Here is a 17,032-nt window from a genome sequence, read left to right as displayed (position 1 = left end):
TTGTTGCTAATTCATTTTCCTTATTCAACCAACTACTATCAAGTGCACAAAGCTCAATAAAAATATTAAAAATAAAAATGTTAATAAGCCACTATAACATTGACAAATACATAAAAAAAGATTTTTAGTAATAACTCCACTCCAGCGCCAACTGGAACTCCAATAGCTCCATAACTATGCGATTAATTTCATATATGTATCTCCACTCCAAGTTCCAGTAATCTACCAAGAACAATTCTAGAGATATGCAATAAGAAAAATTCTACTTGTATGGGAGGTGCCACGCCGGTATAAAGTTCCAGTTAGGGTTGCCACCATGGGCGTAGCCAGGCAAGTGCAGGGTTGCTCGTATACTGTATATAAAATAGTACCCTGAAATGCCAGCTTAATAGGGTTGAGTTTAGATTTTGCTTCACATTTTCTTAAGTTACATTTTTAGTACACTGGTACAAATGGTTGTGCGAAGTTATGCGAAGTATGCATAATCAGACCCTTAGGCAAAAAAAAAACGGTTAAATAATTTAGGCACACTAACCCATTCTCACTTTTGGTTCACGCTTGTTTGCGGTAGTGCCCACATCTGACCATACCCTGTGGGGAAAATTTCTAGTTCTGAACTTGTGCGCTTCTAGTACATTTAGACCCAGTACTGGTTCGCGATAAATCTCTTTTGCATGCAAGCAACTGGCGAATTCAACATTACGATGTCCTAGGAAGTGTCAATTGCCCCCCGCTGCATCCCTTTTTCGATAGTTCCGAACTAGTCCTATTCTATAGTTCCGAACCAGTTCTAAAATCGACAGACCAAAGAAAAAAGGGTCATGATTTTTCAATCTTTTTGGTTTTTCCGTGTGTGCGATTTTAAGTTATTTTGGAAGAAATGTAGGTTCGAGTATTTTTTATGAAGTGTGAAGTAAAGTGTTTTGTGATATAATATTACCTTTCATTTTGTGAATTTGGTGCAAGCTCTAATAAAACAGTTGCATGTACTATAAAAAGAAACGCAGGATGTAAAGATATACCTTGGGTTTATTAATGCAATATATACATATAAATACTTCTTTCTTGCTTACAATGTTGGTAAAATGAAGGATGTAATTAAGTAACTTAACAACTTAGATACTCAGAATTTTGTAATAATTTAAATTTCAAATTCAATTTTGCGCTTTTCTTTTGCGAATCTCTCATTATCCTTTCAGTGTCAATTTCAATATCTAAGTGTACGTGTAAAAGTGCTAGATCTATGTCTTTCTTCATTCATGGTACTACGCAACCATGTTTTTAACCGGCGAAGGGTTGCAAAACTTCTTTCGGAAGTGGCGTTACTAGCTGGAAATGTGACCAGAATGCGGAGAAGTTTGTTAATCAATGGAAAAGCATATTCATCGCATTTACCAAGAACTTCAGCTGCTGATTTTCGGAATGGATTTTCGCTTTCCTTATTTGTCCATCGTTCCAACCACACTTTATACTCTCCTTCCAAATTGATACCGTGGTTTTACTAAGAAAAGTTCGTATCGTTTTCCAAGCGATTTTACACGTTCGGTAGCATTATTTTTTTCGCTAGGCGTATTATATTCCTCAATTTTAGATGGAAGTAATAAATTCAAGTAAAAAATGTTTAATGTCTTTTCGGCAACATTTCTCGTAGATCGAAATATTATCCAATATCGGTATAAATATTGCCTTTCGATAATAATCTTCAGCGTTAGACGCACGTCTATTCGCTCTCCGAGGAAGGACAATGTCAAAATCCAATTCCTTGGCGATATCGGTAACTTTTGAAAATATTTCAGAAAAATGTGTCAGCATTTTCTCTATAATTTCGAAAAGTATTCACAGTGCCATTGACTGTTTCCCTAGCACGATTCAAGTCAAGCGAGGGCGCTTGGAGAAGTAAACTTTTAATTTGTAATTTTTTAATTTAACTTTTTAATTTTTATTATATTTTTGAAGTCATTAATATTTTTATGCGCATATAAATGTCTGGATACACAGTTCAAAGTGAAATTTCCTACATACGTGCACCGCTGAAATAAACAAAAAGTATTATCAGAAAGGTCGCTTTGACATACATACATACATACATTCTTAGTTTCTACATACCCATTGCTTTAATTTTTCACGTTGACGAAGAGTTTTACACGATTTCTTATTCTATAAATAATCTTGTTGCAAGCCTAAAAAATGGTTACGATTGAAGATTAAAAAAAACAAAAATTAACAATTTTTGTTTTTGAAATTTCTTGTTTGAGGTAATATTTTATTCGAAATTTTGCTTTTTCGAGCTCTGGGAGAGGGGGCGATCGCCCCCATCGACCACCAACCCCACCCACCCCCCAGTGTATCCACCACTGACTCCAACTCCACTTGGAGGCTCTTTTTTTGCAATGGTATTGCTTTTCCTATTGTCAATACATATCTCGAATATGAGACGAATCGGACCATAATCACGGTTTTTAGTAATAACGCGACTCCAACGCAACCCTCTTTTTTTCAATGGTATTGTTTACCCTATTGTCAATACACATCTAAAATATGAATTGAGTCGGACCATAAATACGGGTTTTGCTAATAACTCCTTTACAGCGCCACATAGAGGTTGTTTTAATAGTTATTCTGCTATTCGGAAGGTAGACTAATTCAAAAAACAAATATAACAAACATAAAAATCGGTCCAGCCGTTCTTGAGTTATAAATGGTGTAACTATATACAGATATTAAACATAAAATACACCATGGAAATATAGCCAAAAGTCTTCAAAGTAAGGCGGGTCTATTCTAATGACCGCCAGTGTATAATCATTTGATGAACAGGAGAAACTGATTTTGGGAAGTTTGAGTACCTACCGAAATTAAGCAAAAGGTGGTAGAACCATCCACTTAGGCTTAATTTAAGGCCTGGACTTCCGACTTCAATCCCTGAAAATACCATTCCTGCTCCTTGACCCTAAGGTCACCTAAGGTCATTTATTGAACAGCTGACACTGATTTTTACACATTTTTTTTTCTATTGCATAATTTTCCAGTATTTTTTTATTGTTGGACGATAAAACGTAAATGAGTTTAGGTGACCATCAGGACAAGGTGCAGGAATAGTATTTGATGTAGTTCTAGCTTTAATTTAAGCCTAAGTGGAAGGTTCTATTACCTTTTGTTTCCTTGCAAGAGGTTCTAAAATATTGCAAAAAACACGATTTTTTGACACTTCCACCACGTTTCTCTCAAAATCTGGAGCTAATGGAAACTTTACACTTACGGATTCGTACTCAGCACAAAATTGTCTATCAAAAACCTCTTTAAAATTTGCCCCACCAAAATCGGTGTTGCCCTGTGTTACCTACACTAATAACATAAAGAAAAGCTCCTCCTTTTTTAAGAGGTGATCTCGAACTGCAGAACTGAACCGCTCAGGAACAATTTACTACAAGAGTGTGCAATTGCTGGGTTATGCCGATGACATCGACATCATCGGTTACAAAAACCGCGAAGTCTCTTCTGCCTTTTCCAAGTTGGATAAGGAAGCAAAGCGAATGGGTCTGGTGGTAAACGAGGACAAGACGAAGTATCTCCTGTCATCAAACAAACAGTCAGCACATTCGCGCCTTGACATCCACGTCATTGAAAAAGTTCTGTTTTTTATTTTGCGTTCCGAATAAATAAAAAAAAATTCCGTATGTTTCCAAGGCAGTTATAAAATGCGTATAATTCTCGTCACGAAATTGATATAATAAATTTTGTGTTTCTAGTTCAGCTTTCGTCACTCGAAGATTTTACCTCAAATTATTATTTGATTAGAATTTACAAAAGAAATTTCACAACTAATTACCAACTTTGCATAATTTTCTATTACCATTTTCGTACGAAGGTATTACATTCTTCCCCTTTCTCCGCCCTTCGTAAATGCAATCTTTTGTAAGGGAACGTCAAACCGTAATACGTGAGTGCGAAGAGCTTGAAATGCTGGCCGACAGGAAGAATGCCCGAAAATTTCACCAAAGAGTTAGGCGACTTACGGAAGGTTTCAAGAGCAGGGCGTACTCCTGTAAGAACAACAATGGCGACCTAGTAACCGATGTTCTGAGCGTACTTAAATTATGGAGGGAACACTTCTCCGCCCTACTGAATGGTAGCAGCACGGAAAGTTGTGGAGATGAAGAACCCGAGCCCGCAGTCGATGATGACGGAGTCGACATTCCACCGCCTGATTATGACGAGGTACGAATAGCAATAACGCGGTTCAAAAACAACAAAGCTGCTGCTATTCAAGTACGGCGGCGAGGAGTTGATAAGGTGCATGCATCAACTCTTGGTCAGAATATGGTCAGATGAACGCATGCCCGACGACTGGAATTTAAGTCTGCTCTGCCCAATCCACAAGAAAGGTGACCCCGCCATTCGTGCCAACTACCGCGGGATCAGCCTTCTAAGCATAGGTTACAAGGTCTTATCGAGCGTATTGTGTGAAAGACTGAAGTCCACCGTCAATGAACTGATTGGGACTGATCAGTGTAGCTTTAGACCTGGCAAATCCACCATAGACCAGGTATTCAGAATACGCCAAATCTTGGAAAAGACCCCCTAGAAAAGGATCGACACTCACCACCTATTTGTCGACTTTAAAGCCGCTTTTGACAGCACTAAAAGGAGTTGCCTATACGCCGCCATGTCTGAATTTGGCATCCCCTCAAAACTCATACGGCTGTGTAAAATGAGGTTGAGCAATACCACCAGCTCGGTCAGAATTGGGAAAGACCTCTCCGAGCCGTTCGCCACTAAACGGGGTTTCAGGCAGGACGAGTCCCTTTCATGTAACTTCTTTAATCTGATGTTGGAGAAGATAAGAGCTGCAGAACTGAACCGCTCAGGAACAATTTACTACAGGAGCGTTGCTGGCTAATGCCGATGACATCAGCCTCCACGGCTAACCCCAGTCCACCTGAGCAGTCCCACACAAACACCACAGCACAACAACATAACACAATAGACCACACCACAACGGCACAGACCACAGAACACACACAATCGCACCACCACTCACACGCCGCCGACAACAACTCCTGGTTCCTCCTATGATCTGCACGGTATGTCAGACTAGGATATTCCGTAATGTTACATCAGTCAAGCGCAACACCTGCCTTGGCTGGTGCCACTTTAGGGCATGCTCAGGTCTGTGCACCACGCGAGATTGGACGAGGAACTTCACGGGCCCGTGTTGCGCTGCTCGGTCGTAGACCTCAACAGCGACGCCTGCCACCACCACCACAGGGCGGCAACCACCTCAGCAGCGCACACAGCCAACTACGGCACGACCACACACATCCCTCACACCCCGCATCACCACACGTCTCCCGAACCACATGAAGCTCCTTCAATCAAGAGCAAGATCGGGGAGATTACCGTCTTCATGGGAAGGCATGGCATATTGATAGCTGCGGTCCAGGAGACGAAGTTGCACAGAAATTCAACACTGTTGTATTGTGCCGGGTACAACGTGCACCGTCGAGATCTCGAGCGGTATAATGGTGGTGGCTTAGCGTTCATTACGCACCACACCGTGCAGTATCGTGTTATCGAATTAGACATCGACTGCAGGGATACCACCCTAGAGTGTCAGGGCATTGCTATCCGGTCAGGCGATGTTGAGCTCGAAATATTTAACGTTTATATTCCCCCTGTCACCTACTGCAGGCAGGATATCACCCTGATATAGGTGCGCTCCTCAGAGGTAAAAACCGTGTGGTAGTGGGCGACTTTAATGCGCATCACGATCTTTGGCACTCAAGCCTGTCAAACGATCGTAGGGGAACTGACTTGGCTGAGCAGATAGACGATTCGACATTCTGCACAATGAACGACGACGCACCCACCAGGATTGTGGGCAGCTTCTGCAGCTCGCCAGACATAACAATAGTCAGCGCTGGTCTGATAAACAGCATACCATGGCGACCTATGCTGACTTTGGCATCAGGGCAGGTGCATAGTCATCTCGATCGATAAACCAACCGACTTTGCTTCCGCGGTGCACCGAACATATATCAACTTTTCTAAAACACTTTCGCTGGTCTCCCCACACCAACCGACGTCCACCTTGGTGAACGTAAGGTCCGCAGGGCTGTCACCGCTGCTGCCGCTCGCTTCGTACCGGCAGGATGTATCACCGACCCACGCCCAAATTTCCCTTCTGAAGCGGCTGTTCTAGCCGATGAGCGTAACAGCCTTCGTCAGGCCGATCCCGGAGATCCCCGTATCAGGGATCTCAACGCGGAGACTCGACAACTAGTAAACGTACATAAGCAGAATAAGTGGGAAGAGCATCTGAAGACTTGCAACTTCACCTCTGGTGTGAGTAAGCTTTGGTCAACCGTGAGGTCACTGTCCAACCCGACGAAGCACGACGACAGAGTCGAAATTTCCTTCGGCGACCATGCTTCGTCGGACCCGGAGCGATGCGCGAGCTATTTTAGCCGGCAGTGAATACTGCATCCTCCGGTGGACAAAGCCAAGCGTCGAGTGACCAGAAGGCTGCACAAACTGCCAACAACCTGTGCCCCCCTTGCTTTCACGTGCGGTGAAGTTCAGGTGGCCATCGGGAAGGCGAAAGCCCCCCAAAGCCATGGGTCCCGACGAAAAATGTGGGTCCTGCGGCGGTAGCGTACCTAACGGAGGTCCTCAATTTGTCCATGGCCACTGTCATCATCCCAGACATCTGGAAGGTGGGGAGAGTGGTCCCACTGCTCAAACCGAGAAAACCTGCCAACCTGCCGTAAAGTGCACAGCACGACAACAGCACTTAACGCCATAAACACTCAGATAACTCAAGGCCTTAACCGTAACCGTCCCTGTGAGAGAACGATCCTAGTAGCGTTGGACTTGTCAAAGGCGTTTGACACTGTCAGCCATTCCACGCTACTTGAAGATATAGAAGCTTCGTTTCTCCCACAGAGGCTCAAACGGTGGTCGGCAAATTATCAGTGGTCGACACTCGTCGGTAATGTTTAGAGACAAAACGAGCAAACTTAGGAAAATAAAACAGGGGGTTCCACAGGGTTGTGTCCTTTCCTCACTACTGTTTCACTTTTACATTTCAAAGCTCCCTCAACCACCAGAGGGAGTCTCGATTGTCTCTTACGCCGACGATTGCTCGATCATGGCGACTGGGAATGGAATTGATGATCTGTGTTCGAAAGTAAACGGATATCTCTCTGAACTTTCTCGATTCTTCACTGCAAAGTGTCTAGCCCTCTCCCCTGCGAAATACTCTGCGACCCTGTTCACAACCTCGACGAAGGAGGTCAGGCTTCCGCAAGGAATTCACGTCGATGACACACCAATTCCGACGGTGAATAGTCCTAAAATACTCGGAGTAACATTCGACAGCCTGCTCTCCTTTTCTGCGAACGCAACCGCTATTGTCAATAAAGTACAGAGCCGCAACAAGGTCCTCAAGTCGCTAGCCGGCAGTACTTGGGGCAAAGACAAAGAAACGTTGCTGGCAACATACAAGGCAATAGGCCGGCCGGTTTTAAACTACGAAGCACCAGTGTGGCCGCCGGGGACTAGTAGGACGCAGTGGACGACGCTACAGACGGTATAAAACACAGCACTTAGGACAGCGACCGGATGCCTCCTGATGTCACCAGAACACCACCTCCACGACGAGGCGAAAATGCTCCCAATTAGGGAGCACAACACGATGCTCTGCAAGTAGTTTCTGGTTGGGAGCCACAGATGTGGCCACCCAAACCAGCCGCTTGCAGAGGAGCCCTCGCCGAGGCACGTCAGGAGGCATATATATGAACTGACGGACGTAGTCCAGAGGTTCATTAAGCAGCCTCTGGACCCGTTTGCTCACAAATAGGCCCTGAACGGCGTTCACAGGGATGCAGTCTCGAGTTATGTAGACTCAAGACCTGTGAATGCCGTTCTAGGCACACAAACACCGGACATTGACGCGACGGAGCTCCATCTGCCTCGGGAGACCAGAACAACAATAGCCCAACTTCGCACTGGCTACTGCAGCAGGCTAAATCCTACCTGTGTAGGCTAAATGCGGATGTGCCGAACGAATGTCCGGCATGCGGAGAGACCCCTCACGACTCGAAACATCTCTTCGCATGCCCGGAAAACCCCATAACCCTAACGGCTACGTCCCTGTGTACCGACCCCATAGAGGCTGCACGCTTCTTGGGGCTGCCGTTAGTGGAACTCGACGACAACGACTGAGATATCAGTCGATCTGGGCGGGGTTGTTGTAGTCGCTACAACAACAACAACAACGACATCCGATGAGGCGGCTCTTGGAGTGTTCGAGAAAAAGATTTTGCGGACGATTTACGGGCCTTTACGCGTTGGCGACGGGGAGTACCGCTGACGATGGAACGATGAGCTGTATGAGCGACATGGACATAATGCAGCGAATTAAAATACAGCGGCTCCGCTGGCTTGGCCATGTTGTTCGAATGGACACCGACGCTCCAGCTCTGAAAGTATACAACTCGGAACCCGCTGGCGGTAGCCGAGGAGGAGGGAGGCCCCCACTGCGATGGAAAGATCAGGTGGATAAGGACTTGGCTTCGCTTGGCGTTTCCAATTGGCGTCAGTTGGCGCAGAAGAGAACCGACTGGCGTGTTTTGCTGAACTCGGCCAAAATCGCGTAGGCGGTTACAGCGCCAAATAAGAAGAAGAAGTGGGGCGCACACCTCTGCTTTTTTAAGAAGTTTTACTTCTATCACGTGTACGGTGTTGCACTCGTGCTATTAAACTAATGATTTTTTCTCAAGTAGTTTTGCTCAGTGGCAATTTATACATTTTATGTAAGTAGTAGTGGCACATTGGGTGAACTAAATGCATTCATACATACATATTTATTCATTTTCAATTTGAATCATAATATGTCCACAACAAGAGGTTTCCCAGATATAAGCTATATACCAGACGAAAGCTAAGGTTTTGGGCTAAACTTGTAGAAACTTATAGTGAAATCGACCGACCAGTTTATGAGAAAATGCCCGAAATCTCTATTTTCAGCAGCCCGATTTTTAGTTTTCAGGCGATAACGTTATGACATATTTATATTTTATAAACGCAAAAGACAGCGTTAGATAGCTTGTTTTAAGACCCTTCTACTTATATCCACTTCAATGGTATGGAATGAGTAGTGCGACCTCAGTGGTAGTTTAAAAAATTGCCTTTTTCGAATTTCAGGCACCAGCCACGCCCACAAAGGCCTACGAATCGAAACATCCTGGAACAAAACCTTCCTAGTTTTTTTGGTACTTTAATTTTTGAAAGTTTGAAAAAAATAAATGAAGGTGCGTACAGACGCTACACACATCGCAAAGCATCTCGTAGTGGAGACAGGAACCAAAATACATTTAGCTCTATATCTTTCCAACTAGTAGCCGGAACTTAATATATAAGGTATCGTTTGAAAGGTGTTGCCCTATAGAATAACACCAAATATGTTTGGTGCACCCACATACCCCCTTAAACCGGCAAAAGCAAAAAAATGTTTTTCGTTTCGCAACACTTTAGCCAAATTTTTAAGAATCCGGTTAGTCGTTTATGAAGCTTGACTACATTTTCTGGACACAGTCCGCAAGACTTTTCCAACGATACCTCAAACATGTCGATTGGACGTCTGGATAAAAACTTCCAAATCTCATGTACATATATACATACATATAAGCGAGTCATTTCAGCATGCTACTGTAGCTGCTTTCGTCACTCGCGTACACTGCCGTACGCTGTGATATATTTACAGGAAATCTGGCATTTTAAACGAAATATTACTATATCTACGTGAATTACGTAATTTATGTGATATTTAGCTGTATAAAAACTGCAAAAGGACTCAAAATTAGAATAAAGCTACTATGAGATTTATGTAAACATCCAATTTAAAAACAATTTATGTTTTTATCAGTTGAATCTGTTTCATATGCATATACAAGTAAACATACATATTGCACAAAAGCTTATACTTCTATTTCACACCAAAGCTATACTTTTTCCAAATTTGCAAATAAGCAAGACGGTGCCACTGCTAAGGGAGCGGTGCGAGAGAGACAACTGTCAGTTTATCGAACCTTGTATTATTGAATCATGATGAGAAGTAATATTTTGAGTGGCATGGGAGCGCTAAATTTAGTTGAACGCGTGCATAAAACAGTACTCAGACTACATGCCGCCCATTGTACTGTTTTCATGTCCCTTCTATTCTGTATTAAATCTGCACGATTTGCAAATAAACCTAAGCAGATTTTTGGGTGTCAAAGAGCTCAGGTGTTCGTCTCTCAGCACATCGCGGCCAAATGTCTCATCCCTAATTTTTGCAAAGGCGGGGCAGAAGCACAAAAAGGGTTCCACCGTCTCATCCTATTCAAGGTGGGATGGGCAAATGGAATTGTCATGTACGCCTATCACAGTCAGGTGTTTTTTCCACGTGAAGTGACCAGTTAGTAGTCCAAAACTTTGTATGCAGTCCCAATCATTGCTGAGTGAAGGCATCCACACACCTGTGCGATTCCGTCGGAGCGGTTCCGCACCGTTTTTGATGCTACAGAGTTGACTGCTTCGAAAACGCAAGTACGCACACATCTGTGCGATTCTATTGCAGGGAAAAATGTAATTTTGTAAACAACCGAAAATATTTTTTTACAAAAAATTAATTCTTAACATTTTTACAATAAACATATTTCGCTTTCTTACGTTAAATTTTGTTTTAATATTATAAAATCCTTCTATTGACCTTTTTCGTTCTCAAAATGCGGCATTCTGCGATTTCGGCACGACAAAGAGAAGAACTGTGAATGTTCGAATAAATCGCTGCAGCAAAATCGTACAAGGGTGTGGTTCCTCATTTAAAACTATGGTCGGCATTGTAATTTTTGTCGGAACAGATTCGCACCGACAGAATCCCGTAGCTGTGTGGCTCCTCATTTAAAACTAAGGTTGGCATTGTTGTAATATTTGTCGGGACAGATTCGCACCGAAAGAATGGCATAGATGTGTGGATACCTTTAACCCGGTTTCTGATCGTGGCTTCGATGGCCGAAGCTATAACTGGTTGCGGATCGAGAAAAGCCTCGTCTAAGCCAACTCTGGCTAAATGGTCAGCTATGTCATTACCAGGAACTCCCGAGTGACGTGGAACTCCGAGTACAGCAAGCTGGTTATGTTTACCAACATCGAGACTTGCTTGCCGAACTACATAGTTGGGAAGTACTTAGCTAAAGGGCTGGGTAAAACCTTAAGTGCAGCTTGGCTGTCACTGCATTAACCTCCTGTCCCTCTACCTTTTTTCCACTATGTAGTGCATGGTCCCCAATAACTTCGAAAAAGACCCGAGATCCTGACCCAGAGTCAGTTTTGGAACCATCAGTGAAGATTCGACAATCTGTGATTCCGGGCACAATGTTGGAATTAAACCAGAATTAGCCTCAGGGATATCAACATTCAGCCTTATAATGAATTTTCATTTCGTGTGAACTCGTTCACATTTCGCCCATGCAGTTCAGCTATTGTATGTTGAATGTTCATCCTGCGAAATAGTTCACTTCCAATCATTTTCATGCTATCGTATACCGTATTCACGAGTGAAATAACTGTAACTGGCAAAGTTAAACCGCAAAACAATTGTTAATTTTCAGAAATGTACGAAATACTCGTACGAATGTTCAAAACTGTTTCTTTACTGAAATGTAATTTAATGGCTATTATCCCAACTTCGAAATTTCTATCTGAAATGCCGTTCACCCGAAATCGCCGATAAAACTTTTCATCGAATATTCATGATAAGGCTGATTATAAAATCCCTTCAACAAAGGTAATGGTGGCGTACTATCCTGTGGCAGCAATTTCCGCCTCGCCCCGCTCAGTGTTAAATATATATACGAACATCCGTTTATTTTTAGTTTGCAGATCGCCTTTAAGGTTTCCCCACGTATGAAGACACAAAGTAACGGAAATGCAGCAGTGCCTCAAGAGCACTATACACTGCTCAAGAAAATTAAGGGAGGGTTTAAATTTAGGAAATTAATCCTAAATAAAGAGGCTATCCGATCCATATGCCGGCAACAATTTTTTTTCCATTTCGTAGACCACAAAAAATAAAAAATAAAATCGTAAAATTATTTTTTTTGCGCTGTCCGTCAGAATTACATGACAACCGTAGCTCCTAAAAATTTTTAGCCAAGAAAAATTAGAACCGTAGAGCCTCAAAATCTTTTTTTTAAATCTCCATACGACCATTTTTTACTAACATACGGTTTGTCAAAAACCACCGAAAGATTTGGTTTTTTTTCTCCCTTAATTTCTTGGAGTAGTGTATTATCTGCCTACATTGATAGATAAAGCCAAGCAACCATTTTTATTCTTTACTATCGAAGCCAAATAAATTTTCGTGGACCCCTACTTACACCTCTTGAATCCCATATTTTTTCACGCCAACGTAGACCCTCGTCGAGTCTCTCGTGGACCCCTGGGGGTCCACCTGGACCACTTTGGGAATCGCTGCTTTAGGCAAACCGACATTTGTTTCCATTAGGGCCGTTTGCACCATGTCTAGTTAATTCTAACTCCCAGTTAAACATCTTTATCGACGTTATCGACACCCATCATATAACATGTGATCGATAAAGCAGTTAACGTGCTTAACTGAAGGATGTACCTCCAGTTAGCGTTAACTAGACATGGTGCAAACGGCCCTTAATGTGTTTCAGAGGAAAATTGTTTTTGCTTTTGATTAAAAAAAGTGAAATGGAGTAAAGTAAATATTTTAAGGGCCCTTTTAAGGTGAAGGGTTAACACATATACGCTGGCAAACTTTCAATTTCCTTTCTACAGATCGGAATTTAGTTGAAAAATGTGAATTCGCCTGCCATTCAAAAAAAAAAAAATTAATTTAATCCATTAGAAGCACTTTTTAACAATTAGTTCATGATTGGAGTCTTTATGCGCACTTGCCTGCTTTTCCAATATATTTTTGTGTTATTTTTCTATTTATTTTGCATACGCACATAGTACATACATATGTAGTTATTAGTTATCTGTGACTTTTACCCGTACGAACGACTGAAATATAGTGATAATTTTTGTACACAAAATGTTCGGTTCATTCCAAAACGCCAAAATACAAAGCATCAGTTTTTTTTTATTTCTAAACCGCACTAGAAGAATTCTAGCTTGAGCAACCTAGTTGAAAATTAGCATCTAACGTTAGTGCGCACATCGGGCATTACAATCTGCTCAGGTTTAGAAAGAAAAGATACTGACTGTATTTTGATGTTTTGGAATTCACCCTATCTTAACATTATCACATACATATGTGCATACATAAACAAACGCAAAAATATATATTTAAAATATAGGTTGCATATATGTATGTACATGCACTCTCGTTGATATTAATTTGATGACTCACTTTGTAGTTACGCCGGCGCACTGACTAACACGAAGCTTTTATTTTGTCGTAATCGGAAATAACTTTGAGAAATCACTCTGTCACAAAGCTTGATTGTGCGGAAGCGTTGTTTGTACCGGAACTCTAGTAAAATACTATGTATTCCTCGCTAGCTGTGTACAAATTCGGACGCGGAATTTGATAATCTCAATCAGAACAACATAAATCAAGACGAAAAGCAATGTTGTGATTCGCGTTTCCGTTCTGACCGTTGCTCTGTCGCAATGTGTTCGCGTTTGCGCCTAGACTGAATCCGAAAACACGTTATTGAAATACTTTTATACCCAACAGGAGGCTATGACATGCAGGTGACAAACGATTAGAGGCCGCTGGACTGTGTACAAATGGCAGAAGAGAGTCAGACATTAACTTCAAGCGTTAATTTGTGGGCATCAGACGAGTAAACTGGATAAGCTCTTTAAAAAAACACAGCTACTGTATTTACGAACACGCTAAAATATGCATCAAAAAACGCCAAATTTTACGTTGATCACGCATACAAGTTTTGATTATACGAGGGTCACTAGAAAACTCCGCCTGAGGACTAAGAAATAAACAAGTTGTGTCGGTAAAAATGGTCCTATTGGTTTTCAATATATTCTTTAGCATGATTTGTACACTGTTGCTCACGCTCTACTGGCGGTGAAAATCGTTGCCCACGTTGTTTATTTTTGATGTATGAAAAAAAAAATGGGAGCATGTAGTCCCTACGCGCGGAAGAAGTCATGTTTAATAGAGAAAGTCTTATTCGCGAAAGTGGACGCGGGCCGAACTTACCTATGCCGACATTTGACGGAGCAGGCTGGTTCAGCAGCGTCAAAGTGATGAGTTACAAAGGGTAAAGTGTGGTTAGCATGGGTAAAAAGAGTTTTGAAAGGTCTCCAAGACCTATGAAAGGGGCATCCCTCATTAAATCGCGGCGAAATTCCATCAATACCGAAGGCAAAGTACACATCCTTCTCGAGGTGAAGCCGGAAATGCGCTTCCCCTGCTGCAAAGATAAAACCCCGACATACCGATAGATGACTGGAGGGTGCTGAGTGTGGCCAAGTAATTGTCAATTAAAGACCACACAAAATAGTAGTCTTGGATAGTAAGCTGCTGTGGAAGCGCATGTTAAAGAATGCTGGGAGTCAGGGATGGAAAAGTAGGTACAATTGTACCTTTTTCCGAGTTTTTCGAACACTGAGCTCAATTTAGGTACAATTAGACCATAGCAAAATAAATAACCATATTTAGAATACGTTGTTCATTGTGAACAAGTCATTGCGGCAACAAGAAATATTTGCAAAGTGATCAAGTTTCTTTATTAAATTCTTTGCGAACAGTGAAAACTCCTCACCTTTTGAGGAATTTATAGCAAAGTGGCTACACTGCATGTATGTACATTTCAATTAGGGAAGGCGGAGATATCTGTAATCTAAATGTACTCTGGCTGGAATTTATTTAACTTGCAACGATGGATAAGTAAGTCAAATTTTGAGTAAAATTTTAGCTCAAGTTCGTCTGCCCACGAAGTACCACATAAGGTTTTGTGTTAAAGGCCTGTTTATAAATAGACACAAATGCTTTAAGTACGGAGTGCAATCTAGGCCAAATGGAAAGCCTCGAGCATCTGCTCTTCAATTACCAAATTTATTATTCCTTTGAGGACCACTTCTAAAAGAATTTGAAAGCAATCCAATGCATATATTTTTTTAAGTACTTTCACTTTCAGTGTATTTTTGAATAATTATGTAATTCCCAAACATGTAAACTCAAATGTAACTTTTAGAAAGCCTGCTAAAAATATACAGTTTGTAAACAGGGTTAAATAAAATGAAAGAATGAATAATACCGGAAAAAATTATACCTCTGTTTTTTTATATAAAAAAATATTTAGAGGTCGTTCAAAGTTTTCAATGTATTTTATATGGGGTAAAATAAGTTTTCGTTGAAATTGTGCAGAACGCAGTAAAATCAATATTTTTCATCGGAAAGCGTTGCTTCTCTTTAAAAGACTGCCAATAATAATACCTAACTGCTTATTTTACCATTTCTAATACTAGCATTTTTTATGAGTCCCCCATTGCATTTTCTAAGGGTTTTAGGAGTCCTATGTGTGAAAAATAGTTAATAATATAAAATGGTTAAATAAAGAGTTGGGTAATATTATTTAAAATCTCCAAAAGAGAAACAAAGTTTTTCTATCGAAAAGTATTGATTTTCAAAAATGCTAGACAACCCCAATATAAATACATACATATATCTTTATTGAATTTTTATGAATATTAATTCAACTGTATTGATATATCAATTAATTTCTTGTTAATGCAAATAATGCATAAATTTATTAAGTTGTTACCAATTGTCTGAAAATAATCAGTCCTATCGCCAATTCCATGTGAATAAATCTTTCGCATAATTTTACATGGAAAACAAAAACAAATTGGGAAATATTGTTTTTGTTTTGCTTTATAGTAATTTTAGGGAATATAATAGGGCCGCATAAAAAAGTTAATACAATCGTGAGCTACTTTTAAGGTACATTTGACGGCAAAAAGGTACATTTCTATTGTCAAATTAGGTACATTTGGAAATTTGGATTTTCCATAACTGCTGGAAGTCACTTGGCGTCATATCTCGCGACAGCGGAGAAGGTTCACCGCCTCGGGGCAGTGTGCATTACGGGAGCGCTGAGGTCCTCCAGGTAGATTGACGCAAACTGCAAAACTTATGTTCGAAAACGGCGAAAGCAACCATGCTCGCTTCCTGTTATGGCTACCAAAGAAAGATTGCAGAGTTATTACCGGATTGCTTACGCAGCATATTCTGGTGGCTGTCCATACACAAAAAATGGGTATCACTAGCGTGGACGGTTGCAGGAAATGTCGTGAGCGGGAGACAAGGGAAACCTTGGAGCATATACACAATATTAACTAGTTGAGGTGAGTTAAGGAGAGGTGAGTTGAGTTCAGTTTAGGTGAACTGAGTTCTTCAGTTTTAACATTACCTTTGACTCTGTAGGCTTATATCTACCTACCTGCGCCTTTATCTTCACAACCATTTCTTTCTTCATCTTTATGTTTATTTTTGGCTTGGTTTTTGTCTGTATATCTATTTTCTTGTTTGTTTTTTTCTTCATCTTTGTATTTGTATTTGTCTTCGGCTTGGTCTTTGCCTGACTCAATTTTCATCTTCCTCTTCATCGCCATTTTGCTCTTCGGCTTCAGTTTCATCTCCAATCTTCATCTTCATCGACGTTTTCACTTCCATCTTTCCCTTAATCTCAATTTCGGTCTTTGTCAGTATTTTTATATTTATCTTTGGTTGTCGTTGTCTTTGCCTTTGTTTTTATATCTATTGTTATCCACAAATATATGCATTATTTATTTAATTTTTTTATTTGCATGTAGCTGTGCATCCTTCTCACAATTTTATATCACTCAAACAACAAACACGCTTTAGTGCTATTCAGGACCTCTAATTTGAGCCAAGGTAGAAGCCTCTAGGTCCTTTGAGACCAAATTATAACGATTCTGAAGTTAAACTTCGAAATTTCATTCGACATTTTTGGAGTTTTTTTTT

At 41.1% G+C, this 17,032-nt stretch overlaps 1 protein-coding gene across 1 annotated transcript in view; it reads right to left on the bottom strand.

Moving 5' to 3' along the window:
* The window catches only part of LOC118744151 (matrix metalloproteinase-14), a 396,751-nt gene extending 383,030 nt beyond the window's left edge, over window positions 1-13,721 (bottom strand). Inside the window, exon 1 of the mRNA XM_036476932.1 lies at window positions 13,427-13,721. The gene's annotated coding sequence lies outside the window, so the exon portion shown is untranslated. The remainder of the gene's footprint in view (window positions 1-13,426) is intronic.
* Between the last annotated feature and the right edge of the window lie 3,311 nt (window positions 13,722-17,032).

The sequence above is a fragment of the Rhagoletis pomonella genome, unplaced genomic scaffold (genome assembly GCF_013731165.1).
Source record: "Rhagoletis pomonella isolate Grant_MI unplaced genomic scaffold, Rhpom_1.0 Rhpom_scaffold_00008, whole genome shotgun sequence".
NCBI classification, from domain to species: Eukaryota; Metazoa; Arthropoda; class Insecta; order Diptera; family Tephritidae; genus Rhagoletis; species Rhagoletis pomonella.
The sequence above is the reverse complement of the archived record's forward strand: the minus strand, read 5'-3'. Positions and strand labels throughout refer to the sequence as shown.